Genomic DNA, 17,361 nt, shown 5'->3' with positions numbered 1-17,361 from the left:
AATTTTTTTCTTTAAAAAAGAAATAATTCTAAGAGCAACTAAATAATTTTCAGTCAGATTTCCACATTCTTAGAAAGCCAACACTAAATTATAATTTGTATTAATTTGGAAGGTTCCTCTTCAGATGGAACATCTAAGAAAAGGAATAAAAGTGTTCAATAATATTAGCAAAATGTAAGTAGATTAATAGTAGTATTAATAGTAGATCAATTGCTGGATTTTTGTCTAGTCCAGCTAGAGCTCCTCTTTGGTCATGTCTCTTTCCCTCCTGTGGAGAATGTCTGCATTTCATCATCCACCCCTGGCCATGTGATAAAACCAAACGGTCAGATAGGACTAACAATATTGGTAATCAGTGCTATTTTTCTGGAAAAAGAGGTGCCGGAACTCAGCATGAACACCTTGCTCCTTCTTTTAGAATGGCAATGGCCCCCACCTAAGAAGTGGCGGAACTGAGTTCCCCTGAGTTCCCGCTGGGAAAAAAGTCCTGTTGGTAACTTAGAATAACATGCTTCAGAGTTACCCATAGGGTCTTATTTCACTGTTCAGCAAACTTCAACACCAGCCCACATGTTTTCAACACAGACACACCTGGGTCCACCCTACAACTCTTTGTCTTTCACCCCTCTGTTGATCCAACAGGTTCGACACATAGTTTGCCATGACAAAATCCCTTAGGTTGTTCCAGTCAGGCGGTCAATATTTTTAAATCAACCACTGATAATGCTACTCCAAGTTGGCTTCTATACAATACTAGCATATGTGTTGTTGAAAAGTACTGTATGTCATAGATTATTCTGAATTTGCAACATGATCCCACCTCCACTAATTATCCCACTGTTTTCCCCAGCTGTTACAGTGGTACCTCGGGTTACATATGCTTCAGGTTACATACGCTTCAGGTTACACACTCCGCTAACCCAGAAATAGGGTTAAGAACTTTGCTTCAGGATGAGAGCAGAAATTGTGTGGTGGCAGCGGAAGGCCCCATTAGCTAAAGTGGTGCTTCAGGTTAAGAACAGTTTCAGGTTAAGAACAGACCTCCGGAACAAATTAAATATGTAACCAGAGTTACCACTGTACTTACAGAGGCTCATCTAGTTCAACTCCCTGCAATGCAGAAATCTCAGCTGAAGCATCCATGACAGATGGCCCCCCCAACCTCTGCTTAAAAACCAGCAATGAAGGAGAGCCAGTCACCTTCCGAGGGAGCCGGTTCCACTGTTGAACAGCTCTTATCTGATGTTTAGTCAGAAATGTATCTCTCAGCTTGATTGCTTGTAGTTTTGTGGTGACCAGTGGTTTTTAGAAAATGGTTTGGCTGATTGACCATCTCTAGCTACCTCATCTATATAATATGTCAAACGCTTACAAAAGTGGGGGCAAGTTTGCAAGAACAGTTAAAACTGCTTGTTGCAGTAGATCCATATAGATCCTTCTGGGCTAATCCAGACCATCAAACTGATGATCTGCTAGTTAAAATTGTTCTAAGGAGAGCCTGATTCAATAAATCCCTGAAGAACTCCTTCTGCTGTTAGTGTCTGGTAAATGAGCAGTGCTTGCTTTTCTGCATCGGATCGTAATGACTCCATTACAGTTTATCAGATCATTGATCTACAAAGTAAAGTGCATTTAAATATTCCATGACTTGATAGACTATGGTGTATGATCTCCTGAGTCATCTGCTCTTTCATTGAACCAATATAGAGGAGAAGCCATTATGTCATTTCTTCATCCACTGATCTAGAAGATCGTTAAAGAAACCTTTCCATCGGCAGTAAGCAATAGGCCTTGAGTGCTTGGTTTTTGAGCACTCTGGTAGGAATTACATGGGCACTGCCAATAGAATTTTCATTGATATTCATAATAGTTCTAAGTGGAGTGCTGAAAGATCCAATTTTTCTACCATTTCACGTAATGAAACGACATAAGATGATTTGAGGCTGTAATAGTTCTTTGCTCTTGATTCAGTACACAAAAGACCCAAATCCCAGCCAGGTAATTTACACACAAATGGAGCTACATGCACATCGTTTATTGACTTGTTTTATCTTTTGCAATCCTTGGGTGGTAGGAATATTCTAAAGAACAAACTTATTGTGAGCATAGAATACTGAACAGATAGAAAGATAGACAGACAGACAGATAGGTATTTTTGCTTTGTTTTTGAATTGTGTATCTGTTCATTGCCATTGGCTCTTTTGGGAAGGAAGTGAGATGTAAATTATATAAAAATATAAAATTTATATCCCACTTTCTTCCCAAAGGAGCCAATGGCAATGAAGCAAAAACAAAGGGGCAACATTCTGAAACAGACAAAGCATTCTCAAAACAATTGCAATGAAAAACATCTAAAAGCAGGTACAGCTAAAAATATTTTAAAAGCAATTAAAAACATGCATCCATCCAATGATCTCCCCCCTGTGTCATGTGATTGATCATGTGGGGCAGGGCTTACCTCCGCCCACCCAATATTTTATTCAAGTTGGCACTCCTGCTTACAGCCAAAACACCTGTAGAAAATGGCTGAAAGTCCTATTGATTCATAGCCCCTGACAGAGGAGATACAATGGGCGGCAAAAGGCTTTTTTGCTGGTGGCTCCCCAGGTGTAGAATCCCCTTTGCAGTCTAGAATATGGGACTTGTAGTCCACCCACAGGTTCCCCACCCCCCGGTGCACACTTCCAAGCAGTGATCTTTCAGGGTTCCTGACAGGGGATCTATCTAGCCTTGTTGTTGTTGTTGTTGTTGTTTAGTCATTTCCAACTCTTCATGATCCCATGGACCAGAGCACGCCAGGCACTCCTGTCTTCCACTGCCTCTCACAGTTTGGTCAAACTCATGCTGGTAGCTTCGAGAACACTATCCAACCATCTCGTCCTCTGTCGTCCCCTTCTCCTTGTGCCCTCTGTCTTTCCCAACATCAGGGTCTTTTCCAGGGAGTCTTCTCTTCTCATGAGGTGGCCAAAGTATTGGAGCCTCAGCTTCAGGATCGATCCTTCCAGTGAGCACCCAGGGCTGATTTCCTTCAGAATGGATAGGTTTGATCTTCTTGCAGTCCATGGGACTCTCAAGAGTCTCCTCCAGCACCATAATTCCAAAGCATCAATTCTTCGGTGATCAGCCTTCTTTATGGTCCAGCTCTCACTTCCATACATCACTACTGGGAAAACCATAGCTTTTACTATACAGACCTTTGTTGGCAAGGTGATGTCTCTACTTTTTAACCTAGGAAGTAAACCTGGGACCTTATATATGCAAAACATGTCTTTGACTGCTGAGTACTATCAGTTACAGCCCTTTCGTAGCCCCTATAATCCCCATTCAGGGAACAAGATCAGTTTGAGTTGAACAGTGCATTAGTCAAACTACAACACAGGTGTCCTAAGGAGGTAAAAAAACAAAACCCTGCAATGAAGCGGAAGGGTAAAAGCTCACTAGGTTTCAGTATGAACACAGACCATGAAAGCAGGTCCTCGTGATCTTTCCGAATTTGAGGTTTTAAGGAGTAAGTGCCTCAAACATTAATACAGGGACTGCATTTGTGTGGTGTTCAGCTACCCATGATAAAATTGTATCGTCCGGAGCAGCATAGTTCCCTGGTTGAATTGAAAATGTGACCCACTTTGACCTTAATTACTCATTATTAGTACCTGCCAGTAATCAAATAATGTGATCTTTTTAGAGAACTGGGGGGTATTATCACCCTCAGATGAAAACATTAGCTTTTAAGAGAAATGAAGCCATATTTCGCAAACTGAACCAAGTGGTACTAATCCCCTAACAAACAACAAATTATACATTCTGTGTTGATGCAAGTGAAGTCGACAGGGTATAATCTTAATTTGTATGTACAAGATTTAGAGGCAAGCTAATGGATGGGTTGCGAACTGCTGAGCCTTTTGAAAGAAGGTGCTTCTACCATCTAGCAATGAAGTTTGGGGTCATGCACAGTGTGTGAATACACATAAGTTTTTTATGGACTGTCTGCTCTGTGTACATCCCTAGAGAACTTAAAGCCATACTTCCTTGCTTTATGGCCTGGGATTTGTACAGCACGTATAATCATTTTCTTAACATAAGAAATCTGGTCATGCATTCAAGGTTCCTCTTGGTAGAAAACGATATTGCACCAAGGGAGGAATGAAGATCTCTGTACTGAGGTGTGTGAGCCACCCCAATACATTCCTCCCCTCCCCCCCAGACATTTGGAGAAAAGAACATGAGGCGTGAATCCCTTGTGCTTCCTGTTCCCTCTGCTTCTCCATCATATCCAAAAGACAACGTTCGTATTTGTCCCCTTCATTGAAATGTGCAAGCTGTCATCCCTACAGCAGAGCACGCATATCTCACAACACGCATGCCTTTTTAGGGAGAGAGGAAGGAGAAAGAAGCTTTTTCCAGTATTGCAGAGAAAGGCAGGAGGTTTACAGTTGCGTGTCGAGGTCCCCAGGGCCACCCCAATAACTCACACATCACATGGAATTTTTGTTTAAGGTTTTTGGCATAATTTTGGCCACAACTTTATTAAAATACAAACAAGTGAGTGGTTGCTTAGGCATTGGTTGCGACTAGCTGCCCCCACCGTGGGGGACAGTCTGACATTCTGCACGCCTGCGAAAGTCAGAAAAGGGGAATACACCTGGGGGGTAGTGACGGAGCAGGGAAGCTGCCCTCAGCCCACCCCAAATGCAGCCAGGAGCTCTTGCAATAGCCCCAGCCCCCTTGACAGGGTGGACAAGCAATAGTTAGCCCCCGATTCCTTTAACGGAATCCCTTGCAGCAGCAGCATTAGAGGGGCAGGCACAGCCAATCCATGCTCCTCAACCAAACAGACCATAAACCAATGCCTAACCGCAACCTTACAAGTTGTGACAATTTGCTACGCAGTAGGCAAAAACCAAATGGCCCCAGCCAATCAGCCAGATACACAAAATTCCTACCAGGCCCCTGCCCCAAGAGCAGATGACCCCATGATAGGCATAGCAAGGTCAACGCAAACAACCCTAATTCTAGGGAGGGGGGACGGGCAATCCGATGCACGGGCGAAAAGAGGAAGCCCTAGCCTCGTGCAAGTAGTTTTAGCATTTCTGGCTGTCAATCAACAAATGGCAACATTAACTTCTTCCCAAAAAAGGAAGCCCAATCGCATCAGTGGCCAACGGTCAATTAGCCCGCCCCACAACTTTGGAGTGTCCTGGCGGCCCCCACCGCAACACGTGCTCTCCATGAAGGAGAACACACTTTCCTGATGACTAGGCAGTACCAGCGAGCTTCAGGTTAGGGGGTACAGTACTATGGAGTTTGGGGGAGTTAATTCCTTATTGCACACCACTTCCTGCCTTCTTTGCAAGCAGCAATGATGAGTATTTCTGTGGTTTGGAGGAAGACCTCAAGCAGCAACATGTCTTCCGTTGCTACCAAAAATAATAGGAGTGGGAGGGGTGAAAGAAAAGGGCAGCAGATTGCTCTTGGAATGGTATACAAAAGACGAACAGGTTAAATCTGTAATGATGCACTGGGCAAGGGAATTGGGGCATAATATTCAGATTTCAGATTGGGAAAGGTTATGGAAAACAGATTTGAAATTCACGGCATGTTGTACGCTGAAAGAAAATTATATGAAAATGATGTGCCGGTGGTATTTAACTACTAGTAAATTAGCGAAGAGTCGGACATGACTAAATGACTAAACAACAACAACAAATTAGCAGAGGGACATGGGTGGTGCTGTGGTGTAAACCACTGTACCTTGGTCTTGCCGATTGGAAGGTCGGCAGTTCAAATCCCCGCGACGGGGTGAGCTCCCATTGCTCGGTCCCAGCTCCTGCCAACCTAGCAGTTCGAAAGCATGTCAAAGTGCAAGTAGATAAATAGGTACCAATCCGGCGGAAAGGTAAATGGCATTTCCCTGCAGTGCTCTGGTTTCACCAGAAGCGGCTTAGTCATGCTGGCCACATGACCTGTGGAAAAACTGTCTGCGGACAAACATCAGCTCCCTCGGCCAGTAAAGCGAGATGAGCGCCACAACCCCAGAGTCGGAGTCCTTTACCTTTACCTTTAAATTAGCAAAAATGTATAAAACAAGTACAAATATCTGCTGGAAATGTAAAGAAAAAGAAAGCACCTTTTATCATATGTGGTGGTCATGTAAGGTAATAAAGTTTCTGGGAAATGATGTATAACGAACTGAAACTGAAAAAAAAATGGATATGGATGGATACAAAACATAGACTATGAAATAATATGTACAGTAGTTGGAAATGTTGACAATAGGACCCATGGAGGGGATGAGGGGACGTCTCAATATTCAGAGAAATCTCATTTTTATGGATATGTATTTGGTATTGTAATTAATTTACAATTAATTTACATTTGCAAAATCAAGTAATAATGCTGAAAAGAAAAGAAAAGAAAAGGGCAGCAGTTTTGCAAATTGAATCTTTACTTGTCCATGCTATTCATTCCTGTTTTGGTTTTCAGAGTGAAATTAGCAATTTTGACGGAGTAGAAATCTCCTTGGAGAACCATTTCCTATGAATACCCACTTTTTTGATTCCAATTCTGCTCCATTGTTTGCTTCAGCTACTGCTTCTGCAGCAACATCCCCCTCCACATACCCAGTTATTGCTTCCTCCACCTTCCTGGATAAGTAAAAAAGAAAAGAAAAAGGTAAAGGTAAAGGACCCCGGATGGTTAAGTCCAGTCAAAGGTGACTATGGGGTTGTGCCACTCATCTCGTTTTCAGGTTGAGGGAGCCGGCGTTTGTTCACAAACAGCTTTCTGGGTCATGTGGCCAGCATGATTAAACTGCTTCTGGTGCAATGGGACACTGTGACAGAAGCCAGAGAGCACGGAAACACCATTTACCTTCCCGCCGCAGAGGCACCTATTTATCTACTTGCACTGGTGTGCTTTCGAACTGCTAGGTTGGCAGGAGCTGGGACAGAGCAACGGGAGCTCACCCCATCATGGGGATTCGAACAGCCAATCTTCTGATCGGCAAGCCCAAGAGGCTCAGTGGTTTAGATCACAGGGTCACCCGCATCCCTTTCTGGATAAGACACAGGGGAGATCCCATCCAACTAGAGATCATCGAATGAGTAGCACGATGTCACAACACCATGTAGCCAATAAGATTCAGTTATGTGTGATGCCAGTGAAGGCAAATGACATCAATACGTATGAATGTGTCAATATTTATTAAGTCAATATTTGTACAAGGAATGCTGGGGTGGGGGGGGGGGAGGAAGAGTTTTTAATTTTAAATACTGAAAATGTTTGCAAACACAACAACAACCTGAGTTGTTTTGGCTCAACTCAGTTTTTAATATCCATTCTTCCAAATCCAGAAAACTTTGCACATAGCAGCAAGCTGCACATGATTGTACACCAAACAGGTGGTGGTGATTGGACAGTCATTGAAACAGAACACAGAAAAAAAGGAAAGAAAACATGACCAAAAATGATCTAAATTGTCTAAGAGACAAGCCTGATATCCAATCTCGCACAATCCATTGGGTTTATGCGTGGTAAATTCATACCATTAGAGCGCAAAAAATAATTGAGTTTTCATTTTTCAAGGCCTAATGCTCTTATCTTTAGCTCATCACATTGTTATCCAAAAAAAAATCTGCTTGCTCATCAGGTGAGCTTTGATAATCTTCCCTAGTCCTAGTATTTATTCATATATTTTTAGATTAAATTAAAAGAATAGAAAACCTTAGCACTGAACCCAATTAAAAACGAAGTGATTAGCTATGAATAACTGTAAAAGTGACCCAAAAAAAGAGACCAAAAGGAAAGGCAATCAGTGCTCTTTAATTGACACAACAACTTTGGTGTGAAATTTGAAATGAATAAAGGAGCTGATCAGAGAGCCCATTACAATATGCTTCCCCTCCCCTCCTTCCCCATTTTTAATAGCTAAGACTCCATCACATGCCAGGCTTTGACAAGTAAATTTTTTTTTTTTTAATTAGCTAGCTTATGTGCTTTTATCAAAAACTATGGTGCATCTGCATTTGGAGTACACTTCTTGGCACCCCATGCCCAAAAGGATATCGTAGAACTTGAATAGGTGCAGAAAAGAGAGCTCCAGATGATGAAAGGCGCATGGGGCCTTTTAGTTTAGAACAGGCATCCCCAACCTTCGGCCTTCCAGATGTTTTGGACTACAATTCCCATCATCCTTGACCACTGGTCCTGTTAACTAGGGATCATGGGAGTTGTAGGCCAAAACATCTGGAGGGCCGCAGGTTGGGGATGCCTGGTTTAGAAAAAGGCAACTATGGAAGGGACATGTATAAAGTTATAAAATGGATTGGCAGGGGATTGAGGAATTGAGTACTACTTCATTCGATGCACGATCAATGTACATAGTTTGCTGTCATAAAATATGGCGATGACCACTGGCTTAAAGGTAAAGGTAAAGGGACCCCTGACCATTAGGTCCAGTCGTGACCGACTCTGGGATTGCAGTGCTCATCTCGCTTTATTGGCCGAGAGAGCCGGCGTACAGCTTCCGGGTCATGTGGCCAGCATGACTAAGCCACTTCTGGAGAACCAGAGCAGTGCACAGAAATGCCATTTACCTTCCCGCCGGAGCGGTACCTATTTATCTACTTGCACTTTGATGTGCTTTTGAACTGCTAGGTTGGCAGGAGCAGGGACTGAGCAACGGGAGCTCACCTCGTCACGGAGACTCGAACCACCGACCTTCTGATGGGCAAGTCCTAGACTCTGTGGTTTAACCCACAGCGCCACCCGTGTCCCTGAGCACTGGCTTAGATGGCTTTAAAAATAATTGGACAATTCATAGAGGACAGGTCCATCAGTGGCTAATAGCCGTGAAAGCTAAACAAAGCCTCCAGAGGAAGCAGAGTTCTCAATGACACTTGTTGAGCTGGGAAATAGCAGGGGATACCAGTTTGGCATAACTGTTCAATTAGAATTCTAGAAATGTAGAAATTCCACACATTTTATTTAAAGGAATGTTAGCTTGTTCTCTCTTGTAATCCGAGAAAATAGTTGCAACCAAGGATCAGAGTAAATGAAGGAGAAAGAATAAGGAATCTCAGAATCTTGTCACTGCCACCTATTTTGACAAGGAAAGCTTTGGGATTGGGGCAGAGGAAGAGTATTAGCCATCACACAACTGGGAGTACCAAAGCCTAGCAAATCTTGGAGACCAAGCTTGTCTATGAGCTGTCAGAGTAGCTAGGCAAGAGGTTGTTGCTCCTATCCAGTCTCCATCTAAAAATGAACAAGGCTGCTATTCTGTACCTACTTTCCTGGGAGTAAAAGCCATTGAGCTTACTTGGACATTCTTGTGAGTAGAACCTGTGTAAGCTTTGTAGCCATGGAAAGGATGCTGTTATTCCCCCCTTGTGGAAAAATGAAGCAACACATTTGGAGAACCCCATGAGATGAGAGAAAAAACTCCCCTTACTCTGATATTGGTGGAGACACATCTCCCCAACACACATCCTTGAATGATCTATGGCAAGATGCCCAATTCTGTTGCTTGAAAAAAATTACAGTTGTACCTCGGAAGTCAAATGGAATCCATTCCGGAAGTTCGTTTAACTTCCAAAACGTTCAGAAACCAAGGTACGGCTTCCGATTGGCTGCAGGAAGCCGTGGAAACCCCGTCGGATGGTCAGGTTCCAAAGAACATCCGCAAACACTCACTTCCAGGTTTGCAGCGTTCAGGAGCCAAAACGTTTGACTCACAAGGCGTTCGTCAATCAAGGTGCAACTGTATATAGGCTGATAGGTAAAGGTAAAGGGACCCCTGATCATTAGGTCCAGTCGTGGCCGACTCTGGGGTTGCGGCGCTTATCTTGCTTTATTGGCCGAGGGAGCTGGCATACAGCTTCCGGGTCAGGTGGCCAGCATGACTAAACCGCTTCTGGCAAACCAGAGCAGTGCACGGAAATGCTGTTTACCTTCCCACCGGAGCGGTACCTATTTATCTACTTGCACTTTGACATGCTTTCGAACTGCTAGGTTGGCAGGAGCAGGGACCGAGCAACGGGAGCTCACCCTGTCACGGGGATTCGAACCGCCAACCTTCTGATCGGCAAGTCCTAGGCTCTGTGGTTTAACCCACAGCGCCACCCGTGTCCCTTAGGCTGGTAGAGTATTGTACATATTCAAGCTGATATTTCAATACACATTTGGGGCAGCATGACACCTGGTGCTATAGAAGTTGTTCATTCGTGGGTTGTCAGTGGTGAATGTTTAACATTAACATTATAGCCATTTTCATCTAGAAGCTATGGACAGGGCCAGTACATTACAGTTCTCAGTCCACTTTCATTCAGGTAGTTCCCATTCATTTTGCATAGTGCCTGGGGCTACGAGGACAAGAGAGGGAAATCGGCAGCAGAACAGTGAAAGAAAGAGCTGACAATTTAACATGGAAAGCAGAAATCGGAGGTTTTTATGTCCCTCTCAGAAGTACTTGTGCAGTTCTGAGCTCAGTGAAGAGGAAGAGAGAGTCCGTAAGCTGAGCAGAATGTCTTTCGCATAAAGTGGGTCTCACTACTAAGCATGTGAGAGGCGAGAGAAATTATTCTGAAAGGAGAGTAGAAAAGCCTGCCATTCCTTCTGTTCATCAAAGGGAAGGAAGAAGCAAATGAATCAGAAATCAAAGATTGAATATCATCGGTCTTGCTGACAAAGAAATCAGCAATCCCCTCACAGCAAGTGCACGAGTTGGGGAAGAAAGCTAAAAGGACATAGAAGCCTTGAACAAAAATGGGTCTTTCCATTTATAACAGTAATTTTAAAACAACATTTTGATTTAGTAGCTGCAAAGATTCTTTGAACTATAGTGTGTGTGTGTGTGTGTGTGTGTGTGTGTGTGTGTATCTATAGGACAAAAATCTGGCCATTTTATACACTTCAAACTTGGAAGTGTATAAAAAGTTTAAAGTCCCAATGAATCAATAGGAGAGTTAAGCATCTGCTTAAAATATCTCATATTGAAATGAGTGGAACTGAAATATATTCACCTTATCTGGATATATCTTATAAAGTAAATGTTAGAAACTCAGGGAATATTAACTCTTTCCATTTGCCAATTGGGAAATTTACTGTTATTTACTGCTGAACACTAAATCTCATCTAGGCAAGTACCTACGGGACTGCCTCTCCTGGTATGTCCCACAGAGAAATTTACGGTCTGCAAATAAAAACATCCTGAAGATCCCAGGCCACAGAGAGGTTAGGCTGGCCTCAACTAGAGCCAGGGCTTTCTCGGCCGCGGCTCCAATCTGGTGGAACGCTCTGTCACAAGAGACTAGGGCCCTGCGGGACCTGACATCTTTCCGCAGGGCCTGCAAGACAGAGCTGTTCCACCAGGCCTTTGGTCAGGGCGCAGCCTGACCCCCTCCTCTGGCAATCGGCACAGAATTTTGCTTAATGGTTGCCATCAATTTGATTTTAATTAATTTTATAATGAATGTTTTTAGAATGTTGGATTATTTTGATTGTTGTTAGCCGCCCTGAGCCCAGCTTCGGCTGGGGAGGGCGGGATATAAATAAAATTTATTATTATTATTATTATTATTATTATTATTATTATTATTATTTTGGCAAGTTACAAACATTTATCTGTTTGCCATTGTTTAGTAGACAAAGAGGGCACTTTGCATGGCCCAGCTAACCAAATTTTATCCCCATGCCCTTCATTTACTGGTAAAGAACTATGCCAAATGCCATGACACAGGGAGAAATATTGAAAACATCCTTGTTACGCAATGATTTATGATGGGTGCCGTTTTATAAATGACTCAAGTTTACCCTCATTTCTTTAAAATTACTGGCAAATGTCAAAACTTACCAGGATCGGGGGATGCCCAGAATGGTAAAAAGTAATTGCTTTTTTATTAATTTTATTTTGTGTATAGTATTCTGATTGTACAGATGTGTACAATCTGCCTGATCAGATGTGTACAGGGATCTGCCTGATCATATGAAGAAGAAGAGGAGGAGGAGGGGGAGGAGGAGGAGTTTGGATTTGCTATTCCACTTTATCACTACCCTAAGAAGTCTCAAAGCAGCTAACAATCTCCTTTCCCTTCCTCCGCCACAATAAACACTCTGTGAGGTGAGTGAGGCTGAGAGACTTCAGAGAAGTGTGACTAGCCCAAGGTCACCCAGCAGCTGCTTGTGGAGAAGCGGGGAATTGAACCCAGTCCACCAGATTACGAGTCCACTGCTCTTAACCAATACACCACACTGGCTCTCATGTATAGTGTCAAGGGCCGACATTCAAGCTCTTTCATGACCCTGCCGGGGCTGCAGAATATCTTTGTGTGGTTGGCATGAAGAGGAATTTTAAGTTCATTTGGTTGCAAATGCTTCAAAACTCTCCTTGTGCTTGAGAACCCTGATAACACAGACTTCCCAGATGCAGGATACATACCCAATGCCTATGCCGTTGGTTGTTTCAGGATACACACCCAATGCCTGTGCCCAAACCTGCTGATATCCGTAATCAATAAAGTTGTGGCCTGCTTAATCCCAATACATTTGTCCTGTGCTTATTGTATCTACCCCCAACCCCATCTACGGTGGGTTCACTGCGCCTGGGCCCACAACCATGACCTTATGGAACATCTGGTATTCCAGGAGACCAGTAATGAAGATCGAGTAAGAATCTGTGAAGACTTTCCAGTTCACTTAAATGGTGAGCCAAGTTCCTTGAAGGCAGAGGGTGTGGGAAAGGACATGAAATAACACTGTGTATGGATTGGATCTAGGGTGAGAGAGCCAGTGTGGTGTAGTGGTTAAGAGCAGTGGACTCATAATCTGGTGAACCAGGTTCATGTCCCTGCTCCTCCACATGCAGCTGCTGGGTGACCTTGGGCTAGTTACACTTCTTTGAAGTCTCTCTCAGCCCCACTCACCTCACAGAGTGTTTGTTGTGGGGGAGGAAGGGAAAGGAGATTGTTAGCCGCTTTGAGACTCCTTCGGGTAGTGATAAAGCGGGATAGCAAATCCAAACTCTTCTTCTTCCTGCAACAATATCAGTTTAAGAAAGGCAAAAACTCTTCTCTTTACCCAAGACTTTGGGCCTTAGTTTGAAGGATGGTATTGTGGCCTCTTTCAGTGGGGCAGGTTCTGTTAAGTCCAACATTTTATTTCTACAGCTGTGCTTTCTATTGGTTTTAGCGTAACCTGCTTTGTGTCGCTCTGTGAGAAAAGCAACTAACAAGCACAATAAAGAATAATAATAAAATAATATGCATTTATTTTAATTTTTTGGTAAAATAGTCTTGTGTGAGAATGCAGAAAGAGATAAGGAAGGTAAACCTGAGCACAAAACTATTAAAGAGTTTTGCTGTTACAGAAAAGGCACTGGAAAGAATTGGAAACAAGAAGAGTGAGGGGCTTAACCATCAGGACCTTTGGAAGCAGTTATCAAATGACCCAAGTCCTATTTTGGAGCAAAGAGGAAACATGGGTACGGTGGGGCTGTGGAACCATCCATTTAGCACTGCCCTTGGGGCCGTGTGACTCTCTTGGTCAGTTGCACAATGACAGTAAACTTCTGAAGCACAGCTGAGAATCCTGTTGCAGAGACAACCTTTCAACAGGTCAAGGCAGGTGTATATGATTCTCTCCACCCCCATTTAATCCTCACAAGAACCTGGTGAGGTAGGCTGGACACTCAATGAGCTTCAATGCTGAGCTGAGATTTGAACCTAGGTCTCCCTAGTCCTGATCTGACACTGGCTCTCAGTAGATACTTAAAAATGTACTACGTACATCCCAACCATGTCCATGATTGAAGTGCTGTGATGTAAATAGAGGTTTTTACTCCAACAGCTATAACCATGTCTCTGACCAGGTAAACTGGGCATAGCTATCCATCTTCTATTCTTTGTTCTAACAAACCCCTCTAACACAGTTGCTACAACAATTTCCTTAGCTTGCACTAGGGTGAAGATGAGGTTGCTCTCATTGCATTTGAGATGTGATGTCAAAGACCAAAAGCAGGAAGGAATTTTTGGAATATGGCGCACCATACATCACAATTGGGACTACAGTGGTACCTCAGGTTAAGTACTTAATTTGTTCCGGAGGTCCGTTCTTAACCTGAAATTGTTCTTAACCTGAAGCACCACTTTAGCTAATGGGGCCTCCTGCTGCTGCCGCGCCGCCAGAGCCCGATTTCTGTTCTTATCCTGAAGCAAAGTTCTTAACCTGAAGCACTATTTCTGGGTTAGCAGAGTGTGTAACCTGAAGCGTATGTAACCCGAGGTACCAGTGTATTTCTTAAAAACAGAAACAAAAAATGTAACAATATACCAACATTGTCCGATACAGAGAAGCAAATTTTACCAGATTCAAGTAAGGCAATAAATGACATTCTTCTTATGCAGCTATGCCTTGGAATTTTGGCGGCAGCAATGGAAATAAGGAACACAATCAGCAAGGGCTGCTTTCATGAAATGGCAAATTATTCAGTGGTGAAAGCCAAGTTTCTGTTAAACATCTCATGTTATCTTAGGTACCAGTCACATAATCCCTTATCAGCTAAACTTTTTTTTATTATTATAAAAAATAAAAAAAATAAGGAACTTATATTCAAAAGGCCAAAGAAGAATTTCTAATGAGAAAGGATGTGCCAGCTTTTGGGGAAATTAACTGCTCCAGTGAATTGCAGAGATAAAGCGGAAGAAATTATCCCAATGATTCATCTATTGTAATTAGAGATGGGCCTCAGCTTCTGAGGTACACAGCCAGATCCAAACTTCTCTCAAACTAGAAAGGGGTGTGTGTGTGTTTTGCCTTGAGTCTTTTTCTTTTAAATGGCAAATACAACAGCTGAACAACTGAAACCAGTGTGGTGGCAAATACAACAGCTGAACAACTGAAACCAGAGAGCCAGTGTGGTGTAGTGGTTAAGAGCGGTAGTCTCCTAATCTGGGGAACCGGGTTCGCGTCTCCGCTCCTCCACATGCAGCTGCTGGGTGACCTTGGGCCAGTCACACTTCTTTGCAGTCTCTCAGCCCCACTCACCTCACAGAGTGTTTGTTGTGGGGGAGGAAGGGAAAGGAGAATGTTAGCCGCTTTGAGACTCCTTAAAGGGAGTGAAAGGCGGGATATCAAATCCAAACTCTTCTTCTTCTTCTGAAACACCAATCACTTATTTTTCCTGCCAAGGAGTGTTTGTGATTCGAGGACCCGATCCCCGCTTGGGGAATGAAGACACGTGGACACAGTATATTAGGTTAATGGGCAAGAAAAGGCCACAACTTTATTGATTACAGCATGTGAGAAGGTATTGGCTTAGGCACTGGACCACGAACAATTTGACTCCACCCACTCGGAGAGGGGTGAGTCTGCTGAGGGGTTAACCGCCAGTAGGGGGAGCCTGTTGATCCAAATACAACTATAAGCTCACCCCTGATGTCACCGAGGGTCGTGCCATGGCCCCCCACCACACAGGGCATTGGACAGGATCCACGACTGCCGGATTCCTTTAACGGAATACCCATAAGTGAAAGGGTAGGCGATGGCCACACCTTGCCCTTCCATACACCAACAACACATTCCAATGCCTAACCGCCAAATACCAAGAAATTTGTGACGGTTGCTACGAGGTAGGCGAAAAAAAAACAAGAGGCCGGTGCCAATTTGCCAATTGGAAAAAACTCCTACCAGGCCCCTTGGGCAACCAGGGCGACCAACCATAGGTCCATAGCAAGGCCAAGCGAGAAGCTACGCCCTAGAGGGAGTGGTGGGTGGGTGACTCATGGAAGATCGGGAGCGAATGGCGGGGAGAGCTGGCGCGGCCACATTTGAGTGGCTAAACCATGCCCCCCGGTGCCACCCGATTGGGTGCCCAACTGGGGGGGCCGTGGTGCACCAGCGATGGTGAGAGGGCAGGGGGCTGAATGCCCCCTGCGTGACGCGGGAATCGTCTCCCGGTCACAACCCCTCTGCTCCGGAAGGAGGAGAGGCTAAATGGCATCTGTTGGTGTTATTGTTGGCCGATCCAGTAGCGTGCAAGAGAAAGGAATACAGTGGTGCCTCGCAAGACGAAAAGAATCCGTTCCGCGAGTCTCTTCGTCTTGCGGGTTTTTTCATCTTGCGAAGCAAGCCCATTAGCGGTTTAGCGGATAGCGCTACAGTATTAGCGGCTTAGCGGGCTTAGCGGATCAGCTGTTAAGCGGCTTAGCGATCAGCTGTTAAGCGGCTTAGCAGATCAGCTGATAAGTGGCTTAGTGGCTTAACGGATCAGCTGATAAGCGGCTTAGTGGCTTAACGGATCAGCTGTTAAGCGGCTTAGCCGATCAGCTGATAAGCGGCTTAGCGGCTTAGCGGCTCAGCTGATAAGCGGCTTAGTGGCTTAACGGATCAGCTGATAAGCGGCTTAGCGATCAGCTGTTAAGCGGCTTAGCGGATCAGCTGATAAGCGGCTTAGTGGCTTAACGGATCAGCTGTTAAGCGGCTTAGCGGCTCAGCTGATAAGCGGCTTAGCGATCAGCTGTTAAGCAGCTTAGCGGATCAGCTGATAAGCGGCTTAGCGGCTTGGGGAAAAGGGGGGGGGGAGGAAAAAAACCCCGCAGGAACTCGCAAGACATTTTCATCTTGCGAAGCAAGCCCATAGGAAATTCGTTTTGCGAAGCACCTCCAAAACGGAAAACCTTTCGTCTAGCGGGTTTTCCGTCTTGCGAGGCATTCGTCTTGCGGGGCACCACTGTATGTGGCTTTGACGGTGCACTAACATCCTGATATCTAGCCACAAAAATCCAAAATGGAAGATTAAAACTACCTGTAGTAGGTTTTTCCCCCCTGGAGCATTCTAAGTCCAAGGTTGGCTTCTTCAGGAGTAAAAGCTTACTCCAAGCTGGTACTGGCTTTAATAATCTGTGAAGAATGACTTTTTCTTCATCAGCTTAACTTTAATTCAGCTGATAAGCCACTTTGGGTAAATCTGGCTGACGGTCAGTCCTAGATCCATAGTTGTAATACAGACCACCACACTGAACCAAGGCTGGGTCGAAGGACCAACACAGCCAGGTATCTACTAAGGTCGCCTAACATCAATTTACAAATGGCTGACATTGAATCTGCCCCCCCCCCCCCCGAGGAATAGCCCCACTGATCCTCTGCGACCAGTTCCAGTCAGGCTGGCTGACAGCAGTCCTGAACACGCTTCAGAAACTGGGATTTGCCCCTCAAGCCCTTCTAAGTCTGGGGTTGGGCCAGGCAAAAGCTACAGTCAGGCAAAGAATCACAGACACCCTTGAAAATATGCTGGCTGTGTGTGTGTGTGTGTGTGTGTGTGTGTGTGTTTTAAAGCACCAATTCAGATTTCGGAATTAGGTATTTACA

The sequence above is a fragment of the Podarcis pityusensis genome, assembly GCF_964106645.2.
Source record: "Podarcis pityusensis genome assembly, chromosome: 9".
Lineage (NCBI taxonomy): Eukaryota > Metazoa > Chordata > Lepidosauria > Squamata > Lacertidae > Podarcis > Podarcis pityusensis.
The sequence above is the reverse complement of the archived record's forward strand: the minus strand, read 5'-3'. Positions refer to the sequence as shown.